Source organism: Schistocerca cancellata, chromosome 3, assembly GCF_023864275.1.
Source record: "Schistocerca cancellata isolate TAMUIC-IGC-003103 chromosome 3, iqSchCanc2.1, whole genome shotgun sequence".
Lineage (NCBI taxonomy): Eukaryota > Metazoa > Arthropoda > Insecta > Orthoptera > Acrididae > Schistocerca > Schistocerca cancellata.
Genome location: NC_064628.1, coordinates 576,721,417 through 576,741,962, shown reverse-complemented (window position 1 = coordinate 576,741,962; position 20,546 = coordinate 576,721,417). Strand labels below are relative to the sequence as shown.

The 20,546-nt window shown below is 49.0% G+C and overlaps 1 long non-coding RNA gene and 1 other non-coding gene across 2 annotated transcripts in view; one reads left to right on the top strand and one right to left on the bottom strand.

Moving 5' to 3' along the window:
* The window catches only part of LOC126175429 (uncharacterized), a 166,899-nt gene that overhangs the window by 128,233 nt on the left and 18,120 nt on the right, over nucleotides 1-20,546 (bottom strand). The gene's annotated exons all lie outside the window — the stretch shown is intronic.
* Nucleotides 11,505-11,659, top strand: LOC126178462 (5.8S ribosomal RNA). Its single transcript, XR_007536363.1, has one exon. It is a non-coding gene; the product is annotated as a 5.8S ribosomal RNA (ribosomal RNA).

Sequence of the window (20,546 nt, the reverse complement as noted above, 5' to 3'; positions counted from 1 at the left end):
ACACTGACACAGACTCAAATTCACACTCAGACACAGATGCAGTTGTGAATGAGGACATGGAATGAAGGTTCTAGCATCCCAAGAGTGACTGGCACGAATTCAATTCCGAGCCCTCGCACTTGGGTGTTAATGTATATAATTCATATAATTGTATAACTACTATGTATTGTTTGAAATTGTTCCTGTTTTCGTAACTAATGTTAATGTGATGATTTAAAATTGTTCCTGTTTTCGTAATTAATGTTAATGTGATGATTGGTAACAAATGTAATGTACTCCTAAGATTATATATTAGTGCACATTTATCATGAACATGGTAGTATGCTTCTTGTTTGCATAGAGTAATGAACATATAGAGGCTCGAATGTACAAAAGCCACGTCCACTATGACAGGCTCGAGGATTTGCCGAGCCCTCATGTGGGTGTGGCTATCCATGGAATCAGAGCTTGCTGTTTTTAGTCATTTTTGTTTTTGTCCATCTGCTAAAGAAGTAGATCCTAAGTTCATAAATATCTCATGTTAATTTTACTCTTCTTTGATTTTATATATTTCTTAAATCTCAAATTTTCTAAATTGTTTTTAGAGTTTCTTTGTATTAACAATATCAACAAAAAAAGGGAATAATAAACAGAGGAAGGTTAGTGGCACATCGAGCAAGAAATCTGGTCCGCCTCCACGTGGCTAGGGACGGGCAATGGTGTAAGAACTTTTACGGCCATCTAGAAGTTCTCACACCGGCTAAGAGATCATGAGCGCCACTAACGCTACATATTGTAGTAGCAGTACAATCCACCATAGCTACTAGACGGTGGGTTCCTCTGTAAGTTAAATGAAAAAAAAATGAAGAAGAATGTCCCTATACATGCTCTAAGTTGGTGCACACAATGTGAACACCTCTTCACCCAGACACTCTATCACACAGTACACTCTGCCTGTAACAGACACAGCCACAACACTAAAGCACCACCATGGAACAACATGCAGTGCATCCTTTCCGCCACTTAACACCATCCAAACTATGACAACCAGAACGTGATGTCCACTAATAAGACAGAACGTCCCACTCCGCCCACAAGCAACATTGCTCAGATCAGCCAACAACACCCACACATGTCCTCCACATTGGTGCACCCAGCGTCACCACAATACCTTGTCCCACGAGACAAACAATACCAAGAATGAAAAACAGGTCTGCCACTCCCCTGGTAAAGGCATCGAACTGATGCACCACCTTACATCAGCCAATCGTGCATCCTGACTGGACGTATCTGGCGGTTCTTGAGGCACCCACCAGCTGTCCTTACTATCAACGAACCCTAGCCCCATACACTGACCGTTACCCCAAGATGTCCCTTAACCTAACCCAAGATGTTCATTAACCTAACCAAAAATGTCCCTTAACCTAACCCAAGATGTCCCTTAACCTAACCGAAGATGTGCCTTAACCTAACCTAAGTTGTGCCTTAACCTAACCCAAGTTGTGCCTTAACCTAACCCACGTAGTGCCTTAACCTAACCCACGTTGTGCCTTAACCTGCCCTGTAATTGTAATACGAATCGTTAATGTAGTGTTGCCTAACAGCAACCCTCCAACATAGTTCGCTACCATCAACACCTTGCGAGTGTTGATTACTTTGCAGATGCTCACACTGTCCACTGTAATACGTACTGCAGCTGGACATATATCGCCCTCCTGTCTTCTCAAGCTGGTCAGTCAGGAGTTTGCGTGTTCAATGAGCTTCGCAGCTGTTCACTGGCATTCGTATGCCGATGCAATCAGTGTACGTCGTGGTAAGGCCTGTGTCCACTGTCCGCTGATGTCGTATGCCTAACCCACACACTGTACTGAACATCGGTCGTTATGTACTGAATGATACACAGTGGCACATGTGTGATACCATGGTGCACCGCGTTCCACATCTGCGACACGCTACAGAGGCCAGTTGACAGTCAGTCGCGCAATGGACATGGCATACGTACGCGGGCCACCTTCCACGTGTTCTCTCATCGTGCACACTTCGCTGCGTGTTTGTTGGCTGATGTAGCGTGTCGTGACACATAACATACAGGCATGCAAGAATCGTTGAATTCGCAAATGGCGATGGACGTCTACGTTTGCTGCCGAAGATACGTAAACGACCTGGAAATCCGTTGTTGAGCGGTTGTTCACGCTGGAGGTGAATCAGTGATAGCTACGATCGGTACAGCTACTAACCGGTTGTTTCAGCGATTCCCGTCATACCCACAAACGTGAATAGGCATGTGGGTATGAAGCGAAACGCGACAGTGGCTGGGTGGGACTGTCCCCGGCCGGTGAGGGGGGACCGCCCGGCGTGGGCGCACGCGCTACAGCCGGCTGGTGGGGGCGCCCAGTGGCAGGCGCGCCGGCCGACGGACGCGGCAGGCGGCCAAAGTCGGTCCTCGCGGGCCCGGTGCGAAGCGCGGTGGATATCTGCAGTGTGTTGGTCCGATTGATTACTGTGTGCGTTGAGGATGCGCCGCCGCCCGGCATTCGGCGCCGCGACGCCGTCTGCTGCTCGGTTGCCCCAGTGGTTCTAGCTGGTGGTTTGCATCGCAGCTGTGCGGACGTGTTGGCGCGTGCGCTGCGCTGGGAGAGTGCGCTTTGGCATCCAAGTGGGGCTTTGCCCTTCTGTGGCGCTGGCGTTGGAGCTGCCCGGTCACCGTTGGAGGCCGCGTGTTGTCTCCCGCCGGCAACGCCACGACAGCACGCTCCCGGGCCTCTGTCGGCAGCAGCAAGCTCAGCTGGGAGCACGGGTGGTCGCACTGAGAGCGTCTATTCGCCTAACTCCGGGCGATTTCGCCTCTCTCGAACCTGACCAAGTACTTAGGACGGCGCTGCGCGCCGCCAGGACCTGAGAGGGTTTCGAGGTGTATCGTGCAGGGGAGCTCAGCCTCCTGCTGTTTGCAGAATAATTGAGCGGACGCTTGCATGTTCGTGCGGGCCCCCGGGACACACTCCCGGGCGGCTGGCTGCTCAGCTCTAGTTCACGCAGCTCCCTGGTTGATCCTGCCAGTAGTCATATGCTTGTCTCAAAGATTAAGCCATGCATGTCTCAGTACAAGCTGCATTAAGGTGAAACCGCGAATGGCTCATTAAATCAGTTATGGTTCCTTAGATCGTACCCACGTTACTTGGATAACTGTGATAATTATATAGCTAATACATGCAATAAGAGTCCCGAGTCTGGCGTGAGGTCAGTCGCTTGATGGCGCGTTTCGGCGCGGGCCTGCCCGTTGCCCGTGCGCCGTAAGGCACGGGAGCTCGCACTGGGGCGTATCGCTTCCAGTCGGGTGTGCCGCGGCAGTCCTCACTCGGGGAAGTTATGCGGCTCTCATATCCTCTCCTTCGCAAGTGGCTGTTTCCGCCTTCCCGTGGTGCTGGATGTTAAGCTCGGTATTCAGCCTTGCGACAAAAGAGAGACCTGCTATCCAACCCGATGCAAAAGTGAAGGGTGTGTGGCACAGGGGAAGCTGTGTCAAGGGACCGAACACCAGTCCCTCTCTGTTCGCAGGATACAGACCATCAGGTGCTCTGCATGCCAGAGACCTCGTTTGTCGGCGTGGAATCACAGCGCGACTCGGCAAGGGTTCTTCGCCGCGCCCCTGGGTAACCGGGGCGTGTTCTGCCAAACCCAGGAGGTGGTGACATCGCCTGGGCTAGGTTAGATGGGTCCAGACCGCTGAACGACTAGGCGACCGACCCACCACCTGAGTAGGAGTGGGTCCTTGGCCGAGAGGTGGAAGCTCGGGGTAGTAAGCGGCGAAGGGCGAGAGGTGCATCCGCCTCTCTGGAGTGCAGGGTGTACTTGCCGAGAAGGGTCAGGTGAAATCGATGATGACGGAGCGACCGAAGGGGACCAGTGCGCTGGCAACGGCGCGCTGAACCCTGCAGTTCGAAGAGTGCCCTTGGCCTAGGGGCGAGGCCGGTGGGCGAGCTGCAACAGTCCCTCCACATGCCAGAGGAACCGGTCCGGGGCAAGAGACGGACTCCCAACTTTTTTCACTCATCAATCAACATGGCTGACGAAGAGACGAGTGATTTGTGTGCGACTTTGAGGGCGAGTATGTCTACTGTCCCTACCTTACAGGAGGAAATGGGACATGGCGATGAAAATGTGTACGACAGACATTGTCGAATTAGTCAGATCCTAGACTCCAGCATAAAGGACGGGAAAATAAGCCAGGCTGCGGTACTGGCAATAAAGAATGAGCTTGCTGTCTGGGCTATTAGCAAAGCGAAGCTTCAGGGGCATCTCGAGGAGCTGGAAAAAGAAAATGCCAGACTAAGACAACAGCCAGTCAAGACATGGGCCAGAGTGGTGGCGCAAGCCGCCACAAAGGCTCAAACAACAAAAGAGACAATTGCTAAGATCTCTAAAAAACCAGATACGGCAGTCTTTCTAAGACCCCTGCCTGGTCAGACCATTAAAAAGGTGCAAGAGATCTTTACAATCACAATCTACCCGGCAAGAGACAAAATCAAAATTAATAAGGTAAAAGCCACAAAAAATGTAGTAGTTGTAGATCTTGCCACCGAGGGAGACAGGGACAAAATACTGAACAACTCTACATTAAACAAGGCTATCAGATGTGAACCACCCAAGAAAAGAAATCCGTTGGTGATATTGTATGATGTACCTGTGGCTTTAACAGAAAGTAACATTTATGAAACTATGTACAACCAAAACTTTGAAGACGTTGATTGGGAAACGCTTAAAAATGAATTCAAACTGCGTTTCAAAACGGGACCTCGGGAACGCGATGTTGTCCATCACGTCACCGAGGTTCCCGGCAAGATGTGGCATAAGCTTACCACTATGGGGAAAATATACATCGGATTTCATTCAATCAATGTTAGAGATTACTTAGTAGTCCCCCGATGCCACAACTGTGGCGATCTGGTCCATGTCCATAAACATTGTGATAGGAAGCCGGCCTGCTCCAGGTGTGGGGCAGAGGACCACACAAGAAAAAATTGCAATAAGAACGCAACCTGCATTGCATTCACTAAAAGAGGAAGAAAACCCTGTAATACCACTGGTAGGAACTGCCCAACGTACAGGATGCTAGAGCAAAGACTAATTTCTCGAACTGACTATGGCTGAGGCCATACTTGAACGCAGGAAGCCAAAAAGGAAATCCCCAAGCAAGAGGCTGAGGGACGCTCTGTGGGCGAATAAATTCAGAGAATTTATTCAAAAAATAACGCAATCACGATCTTTGACAATAACAATGAGAGACGTTTGCATACAAACTGACCCATGTGAAGAAGACGCTCCTTCTCCTCCCTGCTGGGGACCTAGGTCGAACCAAGAGCATTCTCGACCACACAGGCATCCTGTACTTGGGAGTTCACAATCTCATTGCAAAGAATCAGAAACAACCGAACATGTCCAATGTATTGAAGTGAGCAGCACAAACCCATCCTCATACCCACCATCTCACAGAGGAATGGGAATTGATCCCTCACAAATATACCCCAACCAGGAGCATGCATTGCAACTATCAAGATTAGAGGAGCCGGCAATCCTCACTACCGCTCTGAGAGATGTGGTACGTGTCGGCCACGAGTACGGGAGGGACGTCACCTTTCCAGTAATGGTGGCTGTGGACAGAATCCAGCTTAAGACAATGAATCTCCCCACCGAATTCAGAGCCCTGCGAGATCTAGTCAAAAAGGTTTTTGATAGAAGAAATGAAAAATTCGACATAGATGAATTATACTATCAATCAGTAATAGCAAATGGCAGGGTAGCCCACGACTGGTCCAAAAATTGGCCAGAATCACACATTCATACCTACTTCCCACGTGAGCCAACTAAAAGTGGGTCAGATCAACGCCCATAACAGCAAACTAGTCTTGCAGGAACTCCGGAGGGTGGTGGAAGAGAAGAGTCTAGATGTACTCTGTTTGCAGGAACCGTACTCCCAAGTGGGGCGGATCCCATTCATGGCTGCCAACTGGCAAGTAATACACTCTGACATAGAGCCAAAAGCTGCAGTGGTAATTATCAACAGAACATTTAGAGCCACAGTCCTTGCGCAATTTTCTGGAGATCACTGCAATGTCGTGGAACTGCAAACACCCACAGGAGTGCTATACATCTCCAACCATTATTTTCAATACGGAAGAGAAATAGACGAATTTTTGGAGACACTTACACAAGCTGCCACGGCATTGCAGGGACGCAGGATGCTCGTGACGGCAGATATAAATGCAAAGTCCCCCCTATGGTTCAGTGGCGCACACAATGATCGGGGGCTAAAGGCTGAGGAGACAATCATGGCATTGCAACTGGTGGTTGCCATCTAACAAGGGAACCCCCCCCCCCCACCTATTCTGGTGGTGGGGGAGGAGGCATAAATATTGATGTTACGTTAGTAACACCAAACCTCATTAGAAAGGTCACTAACTTGAAAGTGTGGGATAGAGCAACCACCAGTGATCATAACTTAATCACCTTTACCATTGGGGAAAGGGAGCGTCACTGGGACATGGGGTGAGAGCTGCAGCTCAATTACAACAACACCAACTGGGACCGTGTCGCAGAAGAGTGCAACATCCCTGCATTGCTGGAGGGTGACGAAAACGTGGAAGAGTACGCCGAAGAACTGGTACAAGCGATCACCAGGGCAGTGCGAGCTGCTGTACCAACCAGGAGGAGAGCCGTCGCAGCCACCCCCACACCATGGTCGGTCGAATTAGGACAGATGCGCCAGGCTGTAAGGAAGGCAAGGAGGTACTATCAGTGGAGCGTCGTCTGGGGAGAAAAGCAAAGATGGCTACAGATCTACAGAGAAAACAAGGAATAATTTCAGCAGGAGCTTAGGGCAGTAAGGTTCAGAAGTTGGGAAAATTACGTGAAAAGTCAATTGGCTACAGACCCTTGGGGTGTCCCGTACAAACTGGAACGGGAAAAAATAAGATCACCCATGGTGCTATCCACCGTCAGGAATGAGGACCGAATGACAGGCACATGGCAGGAAACTGCTGAGGCCCTCCTTCGGGTCCTGTTACCTGACGATGTGGAGGAAAATGAAACAGAAGAACAGAAACGAATAAGGAGAGAAGACTCAAGGGCATATAACAATAATATCAGAACCTATCCCTTCTCTGAAGAAGAGGTTGCTGCCCAGATCAAGGCCCTCAAGAGGGGAAAAGCTCCTGGCTCGGACAGCATTACTGCGGAGGGAGTGCAAATCCTTGCCCTCCAGCTCATAGCTCCTCTCACTAAGTTATACGGGTGCCTGAGACTCGGGAAATTCCCAGCAATCTGGAAAAAAGCAAACGTAATTATCATCAAAAAGGGTCCAGATAAAGATCCTACCGAAATTAAGTCTTACAGACCCATCTGCTTGCCAGACATACTGGGCAAACTTTTTGAGAGGCTACTGGCAAATAGACTGACAGCACACCGCATGCTGTGTGGGATGAGTGACAGACAATTCGGTTTTCGGTCTGGGCGTTCTGCGTCTGACGCTATCACCCTGGCCGCAGTGGTCTGTGGCTCCACCCCGCGCAAGTATATCGTCGGCATCATGGTGGACATCAGTGGCACCTTCGACAACCTTTGGTGGCCCTCACTCTTTTCCTGCTTGCGGGAGAAGAACTGTTCAGGGCTACTTTATGGCTGTCTGAGGAGCTATTGTGCAGATAGGGAGGTCTGGCTATCGGCCCCTAGCGGCATAGTCAGGAAGACTGTGACCAAAGGATGTCCTGAAGGCTCTGTCCTAGGACTTCTCTTTTGGGACATCAACATGGAGCCATTACTGGAACACCTGAAGAACAGTGACGATGTGCTATAGGTCATAGCATATGCAGACGACCTCCTCCTGTTGGTTGGCGGCCGAAGCCGCGAGGACTTAGAGCCCAAAGTGGAGAGAGCCATAACTATACTCACATCATGGTGTCATAAAACCGAAATGACGATTGCGCCCAGTAAATCCACATATCTGCTTCTCAAAGGCCAACTGGTCAGAAACCCCACTGTAAGAACTAATGGCTCGCCAGTTCTTCGGCGACGCGAGGCCCGATATCTAGGTGTAATCATTGGTGAGAGGTGCAACTTTGCATCGCACATTGATACCGTATCTCAAAAGTCCTTGGTTTTACTCATCAATCTCATAGGAATTGGTCACAAACGATTTCACCTACCTCCCAACCTAATCAAATTATATCATAATAGCATCTTGACCTCAATAGTAGGATACGGATCAGGGGTCTGGGCACACAGACTCACGAGGGTCATGCCTGCCATGGCCATAAGAAGAGTGCAGCGGAACATGCTCCTACGTTCAGCAGGGGCCTACAGGGCAACACCTGGGGGAGCGCTTTTAGCGCTAGTGGGGATCTGACCACTGGATATAAAAATTAGAGAGCAGGCCGCCTGGTACTGGACGAAGGAGGAGAACAGGAACAAAATAACGGAGATACTTGGGGTTCATGCTGGGGATAAGAGCGCCATCAAAAAGAGGGGGATCGAACTGTGGCAGGAACAGTGGAACAACGAGGATACGGAATGCAGAACTTATGAGCTGCTACCGGATATAGAAGAACGGATAAAACTTACATTTTTCTCGCCTACGAGGGGAAAGCTGCACTTTCTTACTGGACATGGACCATATCGAACTTATTTATGTCAGTTTGGGAAGCAGGCTACACCCGCGTGTGACTGTGGTGCTGTGCAAGGCACCCCAGAACATGTGGTGTATGAGTGCCACCTCTTTGATGACGTAGCCCATGACCTAAGACAACAGCTACCACTCAATGACACGTACCACTTACTAAGGCACGACAACACTTTCAACATCGTAAACAAACTCACAGATGAAATATAAAAAAAAACCTTAAGAACTTTTTAAGGGACAACCACTAAAAGCAAAAAATTCTTTCACCGACTTAGACTTCGTGCACCCTTCCTGTACCGCAGGGTAGGGACTTGGCCAGCCACTTCACGGCTGGAATCCGCCTTGCCCTGGACTAGGAGGGAGGGGGGCACAAAAACACCGGATTGGAACACGCACCAATCATGACTTAGGTAATCGAGATTAGAAGTAGAAGATAGGATAAGACCTTAGAATAGACTGCAGCGATACCAAGTTGAGGGCCAGCCCAGTGCCAGGGGCATGCCCACTGGGATTAGCTCAGTGGGCCTGGCCAACATCCATCAGGTTTATAGTAGTACTGGCACACCTGTAACGCTGCAGGTAGCATTAAGTTTCCTTGTAGATGAAGTAGATTAGAACCACATAGCGGTAAGATTACAGTAATAATAATAAAATAGCCTGTAGTGTAGAATAGAAAGCTGCATTCCTTGTATCATTATTAGGACCCACTAATGTACTTAGGTAGTGGGTTAAATATGCATAATTGTAATGAACTGAATAAAGATTTCTTTTTATAAAAAAAAAAGCAGAGTCCTGACCAGAGATGGAAGGGACGCTTTTATTAGATCAAAACCAATCGGTTGGCTCGTCCGGTCCCTTTCCCTTGGTGACTCTGAATAACTTTGGGCTGATCGCACGGTCCTCGTACTGGCGACGCATCTTTCAAATGTCTGCCTTATCAACTGTCGATGGTAGGTTCTGCGCCTGCCATGGTTGTAACGGGTAACGGGGAATCAGGGTTCGATTCCGGAGAGGGAGCCTGAGAAACGACTACCACATCCAAGGAAGGCAGCAGGAGCGCAAATTACCCGCTCCCGGCATGGGCAGGTAGTGACGAAAAATAACGATACGGGACTCATCCGAGGCCCGTAATCGGAATGAGTACACTTTAAATCCATTAACGAGTATCTATTGGAGGACAAGTCTTCTGCCAGCAGCCGCGGTAATTCCAGCTCCAATAGCGTATATTAAAGTTGTTGCAGTTAAAAAGCTCATAGTTGGATTTGTTTCCCACGCTGTTGGTTCACCGCCCGTCAGTGTTTAACTGGCATGTATCGTGGGACGTCCTGCCGGTGGGACGAGCCGAAGGCGTGCGACCGCCTCGTGCGTGCTTGTGCGTCCTGAGGCGGACCCCATTGAAATCCTACCATGCTGCTCTTTATTGAGTGTCTCGGTGGGCTGGCACGTTTACTTTGAACAAATTATAGTGCTTAAAACAGGCAAGCCCGCCTGAATACTGTGTCCATAGAATAATGGAATAGGACCTCGGTTCTATTTTGTTGGTTTTCAGAACCCTAGGTAATGATTAATAGGGACAGGCGGGGGCATTCGTATTGCGATGTTAGAGGTGAAATTCTTGGATCGTTGCAAGACGAACAGAAGCGAAAGCATTTGCCAAGTATGTTTTCATTAATCAAGAATGAAAGTTAGAGGTTCGAAGGCGATCTGATACCGCCCTAATTCTAACTATAAACGATGCCAGCCAGCGATCTTCCGCAGTTCCTCCGATGACTCAGCGGGTAGCCTCCAGGAAACCAAAACTTTTGGGTTCCGGGTGAAGTATGGTTGCAAAGCTTAAAGGAATTGACGGAAGGGCACCACCAGGAGTGGAGCCTGTGGCTTAATTTGATTCAACACAGGAAACCTCACCAGGCCCGGACACCGGAAAGATTGACAGATTAATAGCTCTTTCTTGATTCGGTGGGTTGTGGTGCATGGCCATTCATAGTTGGTGGAGCGATTTGTATGATTATTTCCGATAACGAATGAGACTCTAGCCTGCTAACTAGTCGTGTGACATCCTTCGTGCTGTCAGCGATTACTTTTCTTCTTAGAGGGACAGGTGGCTTCTAGCCACACAAGATTGAGCAATAACAGGTCTGTGATGCCCTTAGATGTTCTGGGCCGCACGCGCGCTACACTGAAGGAATCAGCGTGTCTTCCTAGGCCGAAAGGTGGGGTAACCCGCTGAATCTCCTTCGTGCTAGGGATTGGGGCTTGCAATTGTTCCCAATGAACGAGGAATTCCCAGTAAGCACGAGTCATAAGCTCGCGTTGATTACGTCCGAGCCCTTTGTACACACCGCCTGTCGCTACTACTGATTGAATGATTTAGTGAGGTCTTCAGACTGGTATGCGGCATCGACCATGTCGTTGTCGATGCTACCGGAAAGATGACCAAACTTGATCATTTAGAGGAAGTAAAAGTCGTAACAAGGGACCCGTAGGTGAACCTGCGGAAGGATCATTACCGACTAGACTGCATGTCTTTCGATGTGCGTGTCGTGTCGCGCAACACGCTACCTGTACGGCAGCAGCCGTGCGCCGCGTGCGGAACCCCGTGTGATTCTCAAATATAACGGAAATGTTGTGTGGTACGAGCGCTGAAGCTCTGGAGCGGCTGGCCTGCGGCACCTGGCGCCTAGCGCCGGTTTTGAATGACTTTCGCCCGAGTGCCTGTCCGCTCTGGTGTGGAGCCGTACGACGCCCATCGGCTGTAAGGCCGTTGGAGAAAACACCGGACCAGGGGCCGTCGAACGCCTCAGTCCCGCCTATGCAACTGTTTTGAAAGAGACAGTGGAAACTAAAAAAAGATCACCCAGGCCGGAGGATCACTCGGCTCGTGGGTCGATGAAGAACGCAGCAAATTGCGCGTCGACATGTGAACTGCAGGACACATGAACATCGACGTTTCGAACGCACATTGCGGTCTATCGATTCCGTTCCCGGGCCACGTCTGGCTAAGTGTCGGCTACGTATACTGAAGCGCGCGGCGTTTTCCCCGCTTCGGAGACCTGGGAGTGTCGTGGTCGCCTGTGGGGCTGGCCGCGTCTCCTCAAACTTGCGATGCGCGCCCGTCGCCAGGCGGTTCGCATACCGGTACTTTCTCGGTAGCGTGCACAGACGGCTGGCACTGTGGCGTGTAACACCTCGTACAACGACCTCAGAGCAGGCGAGACTACCCGCTGCATTTAAGCATATTACTAAGCGGAGGAAAAGAAACTATCAAGGATTCCCCTAGTAGCGGCGAGCGAACAGGGAAGAGTCCAGCACCGAACCCCACAGGCTGCCACCTGTCGTGGCATGTGGTGTTTGGGAGGGTCCACTACTCCGACGCCTCACGCCGAGCCCAAGTCCAACTTGAATGAGGCCACGGCCCGTAGAGGGTGCCAGGCCGTAGCGGCCGATCCGAGCGTCGGCGTGACCTCTCCTTCGAGTCGGGTTGCTTGAGAGTGCAGCTCCAAGTGGGTGGTAAACTCCACCTGAGACTAAATATGTCCACGAGACCGATAGCGAACAAGTACCGTGAGGGAAAGTTGAAAAGAACTTTGAAGAGAGAGTTCAAAAGTATGTGAAACCGTTCTGGGGTAAACGTGAGAAGTCCGAAAGGTCGAACGGGTGAGATTCACGCCAATCAGGCCACTAGCCTCCGCCCTCGGCAGATGGGGCTGGCCACCCGCGTGGAGCCTTCCACGGCGTGGTCATGTCCAGTTGCCTTTTCACTCGCCTCGGGGTGGGGCTGTTCCGGTGTGCGGTGGGCCGCACTTCTCCCCTAGTAGGACGTCACAACCCGCTGCATGCCAGCCTACGGCCTGGGTGCGCAGCCTGTCCTTCCGCAGGCCTAGTTTCGTGTCTGTTGGGCAGAGCCCTGGTGTCCTGGCTGGCTGCTCGGCAGTATATCTGGAGGAGTCGATTCGCCCCTTTGGGCGCTCGGGTTCCCGGCAAGTGCGCGCAGTTCTTCCCGGATGGCAGACCTACCTGGCCCGGCCCCAGACCTGCGCCACTGTTGGCTTGGGATGCTCTCGGGCAGAATAATCGCTGCTGTCATTGGCGCTTCAGCTTTGGACAATTTCACGACCCGTCTTGAAACACGGACCAAGGAGTCTAACATGTGCATGAGTCATTGGGCTGTATGAAACCTAAAGGCGTAATGAAAGTGAAGGTCTCGCCTTGCGCGGGCCGAGGGAGGATGGGGCTTCCCCGCCGTTCACGGGGCGGCGGCCTCCACACTCCCGGGGCGTCTCGTCCTCATTGCGAGGTGAGGTGCACCTAGAGGGTACACGTTGGGCCACGAAAGATGGTGAACTATGCCTGGCCAGGACGAAGTCAGGGGAAACCCTGATGGAGGTCCGTAGCAATTCTGACGTGCAAATCGATCGTCGGAGCTGGGTATAGGGGCAAAAGATTAATCGAACCATCTAGTAGCTGGTCTTGGTGATAGTAGCAAATACTCCAGTGAGGCCCTGGAGGGATGACGCAGAGAAGAGTTTCGTGTGAACAGCTGTTGCACACGAGTCAGTCGATCCTAAGCCCTAGGAGAAATCCGATGATGATGGGGGCCATCATAGCATGATGCACTTTGTGCTGGCCCCCTCTGGGCAAAAGGGAATCCGGTTCCTATTCCGGAACCTGGCAGCGGAGCCGGTACAAGTCAGGCCCCTCTTTTAGAGATGCTCGTTGTGGTAACCCAAAAGGAATCGGAGACACCGTCGGGAGATCGGGGAAGAGTTTTCTTTTCTGCATGAGCGTTCGAGTTCCGTGGAATCCTCTAGCAGGGAGATAGGGTTTGGAACGCGAAGATCTTCCCCTCAGACCTTGAACATCCGGGAGAGGGCCACGTGGAGGTGTGGCGCCGGTTCGTACGCATATCCGCAGCAGGTCTCCAAGGTGAAGAGCCTCTACTCGATAGAATAATATAGGTAAGGGAAGTCAGCAAATTGGATCCGTAACTTTGGGATAAGGATTGGCTCTGAGGATCGGGGCGTGTCGGGCTTGGTCGGGAAGTGGCGCTAACGTGCCGGGCCTGGGCGAGGTGAGTGCCATAGGGGTGCCGGTAAGTGCGGGCGTTTAGCGCGGGCGTAGTCTGCTCTCGCCGTTGGTTGGCCTCGTGCTGGCCGGCGGTGCAGGATGCGCGCGCCTGCGCGGCGTTTGCGCCCTGGTGCTTCAGGATCTGAGGTCGGTCCCATGCCTTGACCTCTAATGGATCTTCCTTCCTGCGATGCTGTGTCTGCCTTAGCGTGCTCCTCCGGGATTCTCTTCGGCCACCATTCAACGATCAACTCAGAACTGGCACGGACTGGGGGAATCCGACTGTCTAATTAAAACAAAGCACTGCGATGGCCCTAGCAGGTGTTGACGCAATGTGATTTCTGCCCAGTGCTCTGAATGTCAACGTGAAGAAATTCAAGCAAGTGAGGGTAAACGGCGGGAGTAACTGTGACTCCCTTAGTGAAGCCAAATGCATCGTCATCTAATTAGTGACATGCATGAAGGGATTAACGAGATTCCAGCTGTCCCTCGTCGCGTGTGGTCGAGCCTCGTGTGCGCTCCCGTTCTTTCGGCGTTTTGGGTGGGAAAAACGTGTGCGAACGAGCTGAAATTTGGCACACAGCTTCGCGTCGTGACCATACAACGTGTGTAGATTTTTATTTTTGCCGTCGCTCAAACCTTTTTTGAGTTATCGTGACATTTTCGAAATTCGAAATTTCCGTGTTTTTCGGCATATTTATGGAGTTTTTGGTGTTTGTGAAGTGCTTCATCGACGCAGACTACTTCGTGCAACGTCGCTGACGCATTACCTGCATCATCCAATAGGTATTTCTATCCGTTTTTCTTCTAAATATCGATGTTTTCCTAATCCCATGACGTACCTAAATTTCGGGGATTTTTCCACCTGAGTGGGACTGATGGGGCGCAATAACCGTATTTCAGTTGATAATGCACGGTAAAATGGTCCACTGTGCCCAGGGACTTCTCTTTTGGAGGTCGTGAGCTGCCCTTTGTCTGCCGCGCGTTCCACGTGTGTTTAGAAATCCGTTCCCATCCGTCCAGTGCAAGGGGTTAGCTAGCTTCCAAGCACACGGCTGTATTCTTGGGGTTTTCCTCTATCAGATAGTGCCTAAAAAACTGTGTTTTCCCTTGTTAGTTTCAAAGTTACAGACAATCGTAGCGAAGAATACGTGGTAACCACGTGGCGACCGGAAGTTGCCGATAATCACCCAAAAACTGGGCGGAGGAAAAAATCCGAGCCCACCGGTTTGTAAACGTCCTCTTGCTCCATCAGACGACGTAGGAAAATTAGGGTGTCTTTTTCAAGATTTAGCAATTATATCGGTTTTCCCTACGGCCGCGCACACGCGTTGCCGTTCAGCCGCGCTTGCCGCGCTGTGTCTGGTCACTCGTATAAATAGGGCCAGCGCCTTCTCGAGCAAAAAACTGAGCATCAGGGCCGTGTAACCAGCTCAATCCCCTCTCAAATGGAGCAGTTTAAGAAGTACTTTCCTTCCATGGATTAAGACATATCCTCTGTTTTCTGTCACAGTCCGCAGTCCTTTTCGCGGTTAAGAATTTGTTACCCAATATAGGAATAAGTTGAAGGTAAATGCCATGTGCTCTGTCTAGAAGTCCATTTATTACCCTCTCCATCCCCAGCGAGAAAAGGCTAGGTCTCTCTCACACTTTCCGAACAGCAGCCACTTTTGTCCCGTGTGAGCGATAGTACCCGCATGCCTAAACGCGGGTTCACATAAATCGGCAACCTGCCGCTGCTTACTCACCAATAGTATATGAATAAATATTTTCCTAGTACGTAAGATCCTTCTATCATCACATACTGTCTTCCTCGTTGCCAATGGCTTGTAACGTTAGTAACTGATATTAAAATAGTGGAGCAGTGCGTACCGCTCGGCTGGGAGGCGTGCGCATGCGATTTTTCCTTCCGCTACCCATGTTCTTAAGACACTATTTAAGAAACAAATTCTCCCCTAGATGATAGGTTGTTACTTCTGTTTTTGGTTGTGTTAGTTTAGGATTAAGGCTTGTGGAAGTGATGTCGTGTGTACCGTGCAGCTTGCCGGAATGTGGATACAGTAATCGGCAAAATTCATGCCGTTACCAAAGCTACAAATAACCACTGTGAATATCATTCTGTAGCTTACTTCCTTCTCATTTCAAACCAGTGTTTAGTGTTTAAAGATGTCTCTTGTGGTAGGTTAGGCATTTAGGTTTTAAAAGGAATCTTGTGTGTGCTAAGTAGCCAGCGTGCGCGTGCATACGAGCAGTGACAGAAAACTGCAAGTTTTCTACCGATACAGTAGCTCTCAAAATCTTATTAGCTAATACATTGATAGTGCAGTCTTCCCCTTGTTCAAATATGATCTTGCTTTCCATCACTTGCTAAATAAGTCTGAGAAACTAAATGACATAAATTTAAGTCACGAGTGTAGCAAAAAGCAGTGAAAATTTTTTTGTTACATCTCGTAATTCTATGATAGATTAGGCAACATATTTAGCAGATAGCAGATAACCATTGTGAATTTCATTCTGTAGCTTACTTCCTTCTCATTTCAAACCAGTGTTTAGTGTTTAAAGATGTCTCTTGTGCTGTAGGTTGGGCATTTAGGTTTCAAAAGGAATCTTGTGTGTGCTGAGTAGCCAGCGTGCGCGTGCATGCGAGCAGTGACAGAAAACTGCAAGTTTTCTACCGATACAGTAGCTCTTAAAATCTTATTAGGTAATACATTAATAGTGTAGTCTTCCCCTTGTTCTAATATGAACTTGCTTTCCATCACTTGCTAAATAAGTCTGAGAAACTAAATGACATAAATTTAAGTCACGTGTGTAGCAAAAAGAAGTGCAAAAATTTTTGTTACATCTCGTAATTCTATGATAGATTAGGCAACATATTTAGCAGATAGGGTAGTGTGTTGGGCGGTGAGAATCAACTTGTCTACGAGCCATTAACGCCCTCGAGCGATGTCACGGCCTAAAGGACTGAGCACACCAGAGGAACTGTCCCAAAATGGGGCTCAGCAAAGAGTCTCGGAGCAGCTAATGAACCTGGTGCAAACTCTGTGGTCACCACAGACAAGGAGGACTCAGGAAGATGCTCAGATCTCCAGGAAATGGTGCACATCAGGGAAGAGATGGAAGCCTTCATTTTTAATGACGCAAGCAAGATAAACAATGGACAAAAAAGATTCATTCTAGGGAAGCTATCTGAATACGAGCAGATAGTGAAGAAGTATCAGATGGAGATCCTAGAACCCAAAACAGAGTTAAGGTGCGTGAAGACCCTGAAAACAAAAGCTTCATGAGAGGTCGAAAGCTATGCCAGCAAGGCAGCTGCAAAACCAGCACCTAAACAACAGCCCGTATAAACGCAACATTCTAAAGTGCTAATGATCAAGCCAGCAGAAAGTTATCAGAAAACTGGAAAGGAAGTGGAAGAAACTGTAAGAAACCTTATTTCAACATCGCTGAAGGATGTTTGCATATCAAGATGCACGAAGACCAGAGAAAATGGCATTGTCCTCGAAGTCCCTAATGACCAGGATGTTGATAAAATCAGGAAGTGTGGTGAAGTCACACAATCTGGATTAACAGTCTCAGATCCAAAGAAGAGAAATCCAAAGATAATAATCTTTGATGTTCTGAGGAACACAAATGAGGAGGAATTGAAAATGGAACTATACGAGAGAAACCTCGCAAGAGTTAACATTCAGAGGGAGGAGGTTATGGAGGGTACCAAGGTACTGTTTCAGACTGGTCCGAGAAACAGGGAAGAGGCAAACCTAGTGCTGGAAGTAACAACAAAGGTGTGGAACAGTCTATCTGAACAAGGTCGCGTCTACATAAATTGCACCTCTCACAAAGTGCAGGACTATAACAATATAAGCAGATCCTTTAAATGACGGGGTCATGGACACACAGCAGAAAAGTGTAAAAATGCAGAAACTACCTGTGGCCACTGTTCAGAATCAGGACACACTTTCAAAGAATGCACAAAAAAGAACCAACAGGCCCAATGTGCAAACTACAAGCGTGCGAAGAAGCCGCATACTCACGCAGTGACTGATAAAACATGCCCAGAATACATTAGGATCAAGACAATACAAAACAGTAGAATTGACTATGGACAATAACAACAATGGAGTGCCACAACGAGGAAGAAGAATGCAGACAGGAACACAGTGCAGAGACATAAAAATACTACAGTTAAATGGGCAAAGAGCAAGAATAGTTCCAGACCAACTGGCGCACCAAATCCTTGAGGAAAACATAGATGTGCTATTGATCCAAGAGCCCTACTGTCTCAATAATATGGTAGATGGATATCCATCAGACTTCCAACTTATGTACAACTCTAAAGATGGTCCACCAAGGCAGCAATAGCAACCAGATCTCAAGTGATAACAGCTATGCAGCTGACAAATTTCAGCAATACTCACATGGCTGTCGCCAGCATTAACGGAGAATTTGGGGGAAATGTACATAGCCAGTATATACTGCCAATATGGGGCACCTGTAGACGAATTCCTGCAAAAATTAGACACTCTCCTGGATCAGCTAGAAGGGAAACCAGTCATAGTAGGACTGGACTCGAATGCAAACTCACCAGTCTGATATAGCTCCATGACAGATGAAGCGGGCAGAATGCTTGAAGACTTCATCGCACAAAGAGGACTAATAGTGATGAACGAAATGTCAGACCTCACAACATACTGTGGCCCAAATGGACAAAGCAACATCGATGTGACAATCTGTACTCCCCCAGCAGCCAGAGCCCTGTGCAACTGGATGATTCATGAGGAATGGACATCAAGTGACCACAGGGCTATAACATACAAAATCAAAGCACCCCAAAGGAGGAGAGAGACAGAGAAATTGGCGACATATAACACAAACTCTGCAAAGTGGCCCATCTTTGACAAACAGCTTGTCAAGTCCACAGAGAACTGGCCACAGGGGACAAACGGTGTAAATGGAATGGCTACCATACTGCAGGAAGCTATCTATGAATCCTGCAACAGATCCATGAGAAAGCGAACTCGTGTGCAGAACCCAGTTCCATGGTGGAGTGCAATTCTTGCTGACTTGAGGCGTGACACCATATTTGCACGATGTACATTACAGCGAGCACAGAGAAGCAACAACCACACTGCTACAGAAGAAGCAAAACAGCACTATAACAGGACGAAAAACATATAACAAAAAAATAAAAAAAATGGTTCAAATGGCTCTGAGCACTATGGGACTTAACATCTATGGTCATCAGTCCCCTAGAACTTAGAACTAATTAAACCTAACTAACCTAAGGACATCACACACATCCATGCCCGAGGCAGGATTCGAACCTGCGACCGTAGCAGTCGCGCGGCTCCGGACTGAGCGTCTAGAACCGCTAGACCACCGCGGCCGGCAACAAAGAAATCGTTCAAGCCAAAGAGAAGACCTGGAAAAAGTGTGTATCTGAATGTGATCAGAATGACCCCTGGGCCATAGTGAAGAAAGTAATCGGGCCAAAACGCGGCACAGAAAATGTACTGAGTAATGTAAAAGTCACAGACCAGACTACAACAATAACATGGAAGGATACTATAATGTCATTGCTACAGAGCCTGCTTCCTGACGACAATGCAGATGAGGACACTATCGAACAGCAGGTGGTGAAGATGGCCAACAAGGATTATGAAAACAGTTACATAGACCCCGAATTCACGCCAGAGGAAATAGGGACTGCTATAAAGGCCTGTAAACCAGGCAAAGCGACAGGCCCAGATGAAATTGACGACAAAATAATAAAGAGGGTCTGGCACACGAGTCCACATCTCCTGGTAGACCTATATAACAGCTGTCTGCAGGAAAGAAAGGTCCCAGATGAGTGGAAAAAGGGTAAAGTGTGTATTCTGCTCAAATCAGAAGAAAAACCCAGGGATGAGCCAAAGTCATACCGCCCAATATGCCTGCTCCCTATCATAGCGAAGATCTTAGAACGCCTAGTTGTACATCGCCTTGACAAGTTGTATGACGAATTCGGGCTCAAGGCCCCAAACCAATTTGGGTTCCGTAAAGGTGCCTCAACTGAAATGGCCATTAGGCAGCTCCTAAGCAACGTTCAATGTGATGAAAAGTATGTAGTGGTTATCTTTGTGGACATAGCAGGTGCCTTCAACAACCTCTGGTGGCCTAGTGTCATGAGACGCCTAAGAGAAATCCAGTGCCCGTGTAACCTCTATGATCTGATGGTGGACTATTTTAAGAACAGAACAGTTATAGTTAATAACAGGGCTGGATGTGTAGAGAAGACAGTCACCAAGGGATGCCCACAAGGCTCCATTTGTGGCCCATTCCTACGGAACCTTGTCTTCGACGAGATAGTAAACGAAAACGAGGGTTATCAATGGACAAAAGTGGCATACGCTGATGACCTAGCCATTATCGTTAGGGGACAGAGCCATAAACAAGTAGAAGACAGAGCAATGCGGGCCCTAAAGGAGGTAAGCGAATGGACCAAAAAGAACAAGCTAGGGATATCTAAACATAAAACAGTAGCCATGACCATCAAAGGCAGTTTTGGCAGGAATAGACCGCCAATAATCCCATTCGAGGGGGGTAACATAAAGTTCGTCTCAGAGGCCACATACCTGGGTGTAACCCTTGATGAAAGACTCCTTTTCACACGATATGTGAAAAACATCCAGAGAAAGCTAGGTGCCATCTGAGGCTTGCTATTGAGGGTTACTAGAACAGAGTGGGGCCTGCAAAAGAAGTCCCTAAAACTGGTACACCAGGGCTTATGCCTCTCTGTCTGTAGATACGGTGCAGCAGCATGGGCACATCGCACAAAGCACAGGTA